The 9,241-nt window shown below is 40.6% G+C and overlaps 1 long non-coding RNA gene across 1 annotated transcript; it reads right to left on the reverse strand.

The window, feature by feature from the left end:
- Window positions 1–3,112: 3,112 nt before the first annotated feature.
- Window positions 3,113–8,746, reverse strand: LOC110490843 (uncharacterized). Its single transcript, XR_002468763.3, has 3 exons — window positions 8,541–8,746; window positions 6,535–6,603; window positions 3,113–3,357 (listed from the first exon to the last, which is right to left on the reverse strand). It is a non-coding gene; the product is annotated as an uncharacterized LOC110490843 (long non-coding RNA).
- Window positions 8,747–9,241: the final 495 nt, after the last annotated feature.

Genomic DNA, 9,241 nt, shown 5'->3' on the forward strand with positions numbered 1-9,241 from the left:
ATCTGTAAATAGCACACCGACTACCTCATCCCCACATTTTTACTTACCCTCTTGCACCCCAGTGCAAGTGTAATATTGGGATAACTCAAGATTTTATACATTTCAACTTTATATCTGACATTTAAGCCCATAACCATGTGTGTGTGGTGTGTACTTTGGTTTCAAAGTAGATTTGTACCAAGAAACACTCTGTGTGACCCTGATTTGGTCCACTACAGTAAAAGGTTTTAAGATAGCTAGGTGGGACAACCACATAACATTTTCCCTCAATAAAGTAGCAATCAGCTAAATCAGAAGTACATTCTCCCTCAATAAAGTAGCAATCAGCTAAATCAGAAGTACATTCTCCCTCAATAAAGTAGCAGTCATCAAAGTCAGAGCTAGTAAGAAAAATTTGCATGTCTCTCCCCTGCATGCCGGTCGGCATACGCATCATCACACTCCATCATCTAAACCGGCGTACGTGTTATCACATCGGATTGGTCGAGTAGGCGATCCTGATTTTTTGGCTGTGGTAACTAGTGATGACCCTCCTAAAGGTATTCCAATAGGTTCAACAACTCCCCATTTCTCACATTAGTATGTCTTCCACTTAGTGTCAGTATTCAGGTCACTGAAAGGCATATGTCTATTGTCAAAAACACCTTCTACAGCTCCACTTGGGTTGTCAGGGAGGACTACTCTCAGAGTTTACTCTGGACGGCTCTGACTTAGAATACGTGGACAACTACAAATACCTAGGTGTCTGGTTAGACTGTAAACTCTCCTTCCAGACCCACATCAAACATCTCCAATCCAAAGTTAAATCTAGAATTGGCTTCCTATTTTGCAACAAAGCATCCTTCACTCATGCTGCCAAACATACCCTTGTAAAACTGACCATCCTACCAATCCTCGACTTCGGCGATGTCATTTACAAAATAGCCTCCAATACCCCACTCAACAAATTGGATGCAGTCTATCACAGTGCAATCTGTTTTGTCACCAAAGCCCCATATACTACCCACCATTGTGACCTGTACGCTCTCGTTGGCTGGCCCTCGCTTCATACTCGTCGCCAAACCCACTGGCTCCATGTCATCTACAAGACTCTGCTAGGTAAAGTCCCCCCTTATCTCAGCTCGCTGGTCACCATAGCATCACCCACCTGTAGCATGCGCTCCAGCAGGTATATCTCTCTGGTCACCCCCAAAACCAATTCTTTCTTTGGCCGCCTCTCCTTCCAGTTCTCTGCTGCCAATGACTGGAACGAACTACAAAAATCTCTGAAACTGGAAACACCTATCTCCCTCACTAGCTTTAAGCACCAACTGTCAGAGCAGCTCACAGATTACTGCACCTATACATAGCCCACCTATAATTTAGCCCAAACAACTACCTCTTTCCCTACTGTATTTATTTATTTATTTTGCTCCTTTGCACCCCATTATTTTTATTTCTACTTTGCACATTCTTCCACTGCAAATCTACCATTCCAGTGTTTTACCTGCTATATTGTATTTACATCGCCACCATGGCCTTTTTTTTTTTTTTGCCTTTACCTCCCTTATCTCACCTCATTTGCTCACATCGTATATAGACTTGTTTATACTGTATTATTGACTGTATGTTTGTTTTACTCCATGTGTAACTGTGTCGTTGTATGTGTCGAACTGCTTTGCTTTATCTTGGCCAGGTCGCAATTGTAAATGAGAACTTGTTATCAACTTGCCTACCTGGTTAAATAAAGGTGAAATAAATAAATAAAAGTATTGGAGTGGCCATAACAAAGCCCTGACCTCAATCCTGTAGAAAATGTGTGGGCAGAACTTAAAAAGCGTGTGCGAGCAGGGAGGCCTACAAACCTGACTCAGTTACACCAGCTCTGTCAGGAGGAATGAGCCAAAATTCACTCAACTTATTGTGGGAAGCTTGTGGAAGGTTACCAACAGCGTTTGACCCAATTAAACAATTTAAAGGCAATGCTGCCAAATACTAATTGAGTGTATGTAAACATCTGACCCACTGGGAATGTGATGAAAGAGATAAAAGCTTTCACATTTCACATTCTTAAAATAGAGTGGTGATCCTAACTGACCTGAAATAGATGTAACTTTTTATTTTTATTTATTTTACCCCCTTTTTGTCCCCAATTTCGTGGTATCCAATTGTTAGTTACTGTCTTGTCTCATCGCTACAACTCCCGTACGGACTCGGGAGAGGCGAAGGTCGAGAGCCATGCGTCCTCCGAAACCCAACCAAGCCTCACTGCTTCTTAACACATCAGCATCCAACCCAGAAGCCAGCCGCACCAATGTGTACCAAATATTAAGTTCTGCTTTTCTGATGTATCAAATACTTATGTCATGCAATAAAATGCAAATTAATTACTTAAAAATCATACAATGTGATTTTCTGGATTTTTGTTTTAGATTCCGTCTCTCACAGTTGATAAAAATTACAGACCTTTACATGCTTTGTAAGTAGGAAAACCTGCAAAATCTGCAGCGTATCAAATACTTGTTCTCCCCACTGTATATTGTATTTTAATATTTTTTTCTCCCCAATTTTCATGGTATCCAATTGGTATTTACAGTCTTGTCTCTTCGCTGCAACTCCCGTACTGACTCGAGAGAATCAAAGGTCGAGAGCCGTGCATCCTCCGAAACCCAAACAAGCCGCACTGCTTCTTTACAATGCCCACTTAACCAGGAAGCCAGCCGCACCAATGTTTTGGAGGAAATTCCGTACACCTGATGACCGTGTCAGCATGCACTGCGCCCGGCCCACCACAGGAGTCGCTAGTGCACAATGGCACAAGGACATCCCTGCCGGTCAAAACCTCCCCTAACCCAGACGACACTAGGCCAATTGTGCACCACCCGTTTGGTCTGCTGGTCACAGCTGGCTGCGACAGAGCCTGGACTCGAACCCAGAATCTCTAGTGGCACAGCTAGCACTGCAATGCAGTACCTTAGACCACTGCGCCACTAGGGAGGCCCTAGCTACTATTTGTAACTGTGACGTGTGTGTCAGCCTGTCAGTCAACGTCTGTCCTCGTGCAGTTGTTATTTATACGTGCCTTCAAAATAAATGTCCCACAAGTGGTGGGAGTTAAAATATTACACAAAGGCAAGTATTCATTGGGCTTTAATTTGAATAACAAATACGTTTTTTCAAAACTTTACTATTGCATATTCTTCATGTGATTTGAGTGGCCCCCGGACCCGGTCTTTGCACAGGCCTGACCTAGACAGTCATCATGCTGGTTTCTTGTAGATTTCAGCAACCGCTGCGGCAAGGGTGTGCTTGTCAGGTTCTCTAGTATCACTTAACTGATGTTTCTGGGCTGAAGAGCATCCTGAAGACCTGCAGTATCTGAAAAACATTGTGCATCCCTATAAGTACATTTTAATTAAATAAACCATGCACTACTATGTTACAAGCAATTGGTGTACATAATTCAATAAGACATTACCAGTCCTTTTGTGTCCAAAAGCCTCAGGAATAAACTAAGGACAGTCGATGTCTCCGGGTTGCGGAGAAGGCACTGTCTTTACTGAAATGTTTCTTGCACCTTCAGCAGTATAGTCAATCTGTCACGGGTACAGTTCATAAGTGATATGGCTTCCTTGTCTAATTGGATGTTAAGGTGACTCACATTACTTCCAATGGTAGGACCTCCCTTGATTTTGACTTGTCTTGGTCTCTGAACTTTTCTCACAAGGCTTTGATGGGCTATGAACATTTTTTTGTGCCACTTATCCAGGAAGCATGTACAACATTGGCTGTCGTAGTACTGCTTCCCCCCCTAACCTGGAGCAGTAATGTAATGGTTGCATAGCAATAGATGAGTAGTCATTCCTGTACTTTGGAACAACAGTAAACATTTAGGTTTTTATCTACAAACGGAAATATAGACAATACCTGCACATTGTTTTTGTTCTGTAAATTGGAGCTTATTTTTGTTCAACAATAACTCCTGTTACTTAAGAAAGAATTAATAGCAAGTAATGCTTTAAAGTAAAACAATTGGTCCTTTGTAGCTCAGTTGGTAGAGCATGGTGCTTGTAACGCCAGGGTTGTGGGTTTGATTCCTGGAAACACCCATATTTAAAATGGATGCACGCATGACTAAGTCAAGGCATCTACCAAACGGCATATATATACAGAGAATTCCGAAAGCATTGAGACCCCTAGACATTTTCCACATTACGTTACATTGAGGAATAACAGGCCTATTAAATAACACATGTGGAATTATGTAGATAAGTGTTCAATCAAAATATCCACCTTTTGCCTCTGACAGCTTTGCACACTCTTGCCATTCTCTCAACCAGCTTCATCAGGTAGTCACCTGGAATGCATTTCAATTAACAGGTGTGCCTTGTTAAAATTACATTTGTGGAATTTCTTAATGCCATTGAGCTAATCAGTTGTGTTGTGACAAGGTAGGGGTGTTACACAGAAGTCAGCCCTATTTGGTAAAAGACCAAGTCCATATTATGGCAAGAACAGCTCAAATAAGCAAAGAGAAATGACAGTTCATCATTACTTTAAGACATGAACGTCAGTCAATATGGAAAATTGCAAGAACTTTGAAACTTTATTTAAGTGCAGTCGCAAGAACCATCAAGCACTATGATGAAACTGGCTCTCATGAGAACCGTCACAGGAAAGGAAGACCCAGAGTTAACTCTGCTGCAGAGGATAAATTAATTTGACTTAACTGCACTTAAGATTGCAGCCCAAATAAATGCTTCACAGAATTCAAAGAACAGACACATCTCAACATCAACTGTCCAGAGGAGACTGCGTGAATCAGGCCTTCATGGTCGAATTGCTGCAAATAAACTACTACTAAAGGACACTAATAAGAAGACACTTGCTTGGGCCAAGAAACACGAGCAATGGACATTAGGCCGGTGGAAATCTGTCCTTTAGTCTGATGAGTCCGAATTTTTGGTACCAACTGCCGTGTCTTTGTGAGACGCAGACTAGGTGAATTAATGATCTCGGAATGTGTGATTCCCATCATGAAGCACGGAGGAGGAGGTGTGATGGTATGGGGGTGCTTTGCTGGTGACACTGTCGGTGACTTATTTCAAATTCAAGGCACACTTAACCAGCATGGTTACCACAGTATTCTGCAGCAATACGTCATCCAATCTGGTTTGCGCTTAGCAGGACTATCATTTGTTTTTCAACAGGACAATGACCCAACACACCTCCAGGCAGTGTAAGGGCTATTTGACCAAGGATAGTGATGGAGTGCTGCATCAGATGACCTGGCCTCCACAATCACCCAACCTCAAACCAATCGAGATGGTTTGGGATGAGTTGGAGCGTAGAGTGAAGGAAAAGCAGCCAACAAGTGCTCAGCACATGTGGGAACTCCTTCAAGATTGTTGGAGAAGCATTCCTCATGAAGCTGGCTGAGAGAATGCCAAGAGTGTGCAAAGCTGTCATCAAGGCAAAGCTACTTTGAAGAATCTCAAATATAAAATATATTTAGATTTGTTTAACACTTTTTTGGTTACAACATGATTCCTTGTGTGTTTTTCATAGTTTTGATGTCACTATTATTCTTCTATTCTTCACTATTATTCTACAATGTATAAAATAGTAAAAAAAAAAAAAAAAAAACTTGACTTTTGACTGGTACTGTATATATATATTTTGGCGGCGCACAATTGGCCCGGGGTCATCTCGGTTGGGGGAGGGTTTGGCCGGGGTAGGCCGCCATTGTAAATAAGAATTTGTTCTTAACTGACTTGCCTCGTTAAATAAAAAGTGTTGTGTAAAATATTAGGATGTTAATCTATGAACAAACGATCCGAGAATACAAGAAACCCTCCAAAAAGATTTACTTTGAAAAGTCACCCATTGTATTGAAGTCACCCGTTGTCACAATACTGCACTGGAATCATTGTAGTTCTCATTTCAACATCAGTCTATAAGGGGGAAATATCTTTAGTACTTACGGCAATAGCCCAAACATTATTATGATTGATCTAATCGACTGATATGGTTCTATCTTGATGTCGCCATTCCTAAATATTTGTCTTAGTACAGCAACGTGTCAGAAACGTGTTTTTTAACCTGTATTTAAAAAAAAATCTGAAACACTATTTGATTTAGTTTCTACTTGCATATGGGCTACTTTCAGGGCAAGTAACCATTCTACATGAAAAATCCTGAATGTATCCTACAAATTATGGAAATCCTCAGCTCATCAACCCCAATGTGTGAATTTCAACTCACCTCTGTTCCATGTCCTTCCATTTTGAATGTTTAAGCTATTGCATGTAGGTTTATACCTGCACTTATTGTTTAATGTCAATAACATATCAGATAAGCTAATAGAATAGACATTTTCATGAGGGCCATGTGTCATCTTTTGACACCCGTCAGAGCATTGTTACAGTCAAGGATTGTGCCTTTTATTAAATGGGCCAGAAGGAGGAACCATCTAACTAAAACAGGGGAAATCCCAAACGTATTCTATAAGACATTTCTGTTAAATAATGTTATCAATGAAGTTGAAAGACTTACCAACTGGTTCTCTCAGGGTTGATAGTTGCGTTAGGGCCCCTCAAACTGCAGCCTTGAAAAGTAGGCCTTCTGCAAAACAATGAAAGGTTGAAGAAGTAGAGCAGACCAAAGTCAGCTAATCTAACGGCCTGTGTACGATATCTAATTTCAGTTAGCTAAGTATTCAAAATAGCATCCGTTCATTTACACATAAACACAAGTGCAGGAAATGGATACAGCTGCACACTAAATGCAGATAGACCAAAAACCTTTAGTGCAAATAAGCAACTGTCCTACGAGGCGCCATGTTACTTCTACAATATGTTAAATATTCACGTGTTCAGTTAAATCATTTAGGCTACATATATATTTCACTGAAACTAGAATAAACCAAAAGTCCAATAACACTAAAGTACTGCCGCACTCAAAACTTTGATTGAAATGCGTAAGGCATGAGCAAACAATGTCAAGATTAATAAACAGCCCCATCAGGTGGACACCGGAGCTAGCTGGTTCTAAAACCCACGTTTCTTTTTCTTCTTTAAAGCTTTGTGGCAGACGACAACTATTGGTGTATTGCCGCCACCCACTATTCCATTGCGGGGGGATAATACAAAAATACATCTGAACAACCATCCCACTCCTTCAGTCACATTCAAATCACATCCCTACAGACTCATGTGCCTGTGAGGAAGAAGCATTCATCAGGAGGTTTCCTTGCAATTCCTCACAGAAGAAAAGTTATTGATCAGCCACTCTCACAATGCCTATTGTCTGTGACTTACTCTACGTTTGTGCTGTGCACCTTCTAACATGCAACATGTCCGGATCCCTGTGTTGACAAGGAACGTCATCTCTACTCCTACTACCATTACTTCTTCAGCTTCACACCTTTCTTCTTCCACTCTTCTCAACGCCTCCGGATAGGAGACACTCTGGACAGCTCTTATTCTTGCCACCTCTGTCTCCTTCATCCTAACAGGACATTTCAAGAATTCGGGTGCATGTTCACCACCACAATTGCAGCATTTAGGCTCACCTTGCATAAAATACATACATGTAAATTATTTGGTGTCAAATGTATCCCAATACATGGGTTTGGGCATGAAGGCTCTCACAGGGAATCTCATTTAACCCAAATACACTTGAGAAGGGAGAGACTATTCATCAAAAAACAATATGTCTACCATGAGGTTCTGTCCTAACCACTTGATCCAATTCTTCACTTATATCCTTTGCATTTACTTCTAGCGCCACCCCAGAGATAACACCCTTGATTGGCAACATGCTTCGAAGATCCACCCACGACACAGACAAATCAAATTAAACTTTGTCACATGCCCCCGAATACAACAAGTGTAGACCTTAACATGAAATGCTTACTTAAAAGCCCTTTTTAAAAAATGTTATTTCACCTTTATTTAACCAGGAAGGCTAGTTGAGAACAAGTTCTCATTTACAACTGCGACCTGGCCAAGATAAAGCAAAGCAGTGCAACACAAACAACACAGAGTTACACATGGGATAAACAGACGTACAGTCAATAACACAATAGAAAAATCTGTATGCAGTGTGTGCAAATGAAGTAAGGAGGTAAGGCAATAAATAGGCCAATGGTGGCGAAGTAATTACAATTTAGCAACCAGCAGTGTAGTTCAAGAAGAGTTAAGAAAATATTGACCAAATCAACTATAGTAAAAAATTATAAAAAGTAACATAACAATAACGAGGATATATACAGGGGGTACCGGTACCGAGTCAGTGTGCGGGGGTACAGGTTAGTTGAGGCAAGCCTGTAATACGTCCAAAAGATATAAACAAAATGCTCACATTTTTATATATATATATATATATATATATATATATATATATATATATATATAAAAATGCCTTTAAACATGAACTTTCCATGTCCCAAATACATTTTCTATGGGGCAAAATCATATTCAAACTACAAGATACGGACAACATTTAAGTAATTCATAGCTTGTAGTTGGGGGGGTAGACAGACGACCGGTAATATGTACCAAAAATATAAACAAAATGCGTCGTCAGGTCTGTGCCCTTTTTTGGGGTAAAACAAAGCATTTTCTTTGCATCGAATTATCACGTCGCTAACTTTGATCACTTTTCTTGACCGTTTCGGCAAAAATTATGCCAAATATGCTGTGTCACATATTGCACCAGTAATAGTTCTAAAAACCCAGGTCTCCGGTTCGCACGCCTTCCTTATCACAAGAGAGATCCAAAAAGAAGAGCCTTATGGCTTCAGGCCATTCGGCGAGAGGATGAGAGGGAAACTGGGACCAAGCATCTCCGTAATGGTAGCTAAATATAGGAGATTAAGCAAACAACTCCAATGATCTGGCTGCTTCTGAGGATTTGTTTAGCTAGGTAAATTGTACCAAATACAAAAACGTACGTTTATTTCAATTATTTCAGGGTTCCACGTAAATGACCATCTACATCCAGACTACGTGCCAAATATTTCCCCCACCGAAAGGAATCTTGTGTAACAGTTGTTAAAGTACTTTGTGAATTTCACTAGGTTCATATGTCGTGTTGATTTGTTATTATGCATGCCTGCATCCTGGGAGAAGGGGAGTGTGTACTTACGTGTTGCCCTGCGTGCTCAAATAATTTTCATGCACTTTGAGAGGTTGGCCCGCTTTTTCTGTCTTCAGAATTTTTTTATTATAAGCACAAAGTCATACACAGTGTTTTGTTC

The sequence above is a fragment of the Oncorhynchus mykiss genome, chromosome 15, assembly GCF_057628025.1.
Source record: "Oncorhynchus mykiss isolate SJ-2025 chromosome 15, ASM5762802v1, whole genome shotgun sequence".
Classification (NCBI taxonomy): domain Eukaryota; kingdom Metazoa; phylum Chordata; class Actinopteri; order Salmoniformes; family Salmonidae; genus Oncorhynchus; species Oncorhynchus mykiss.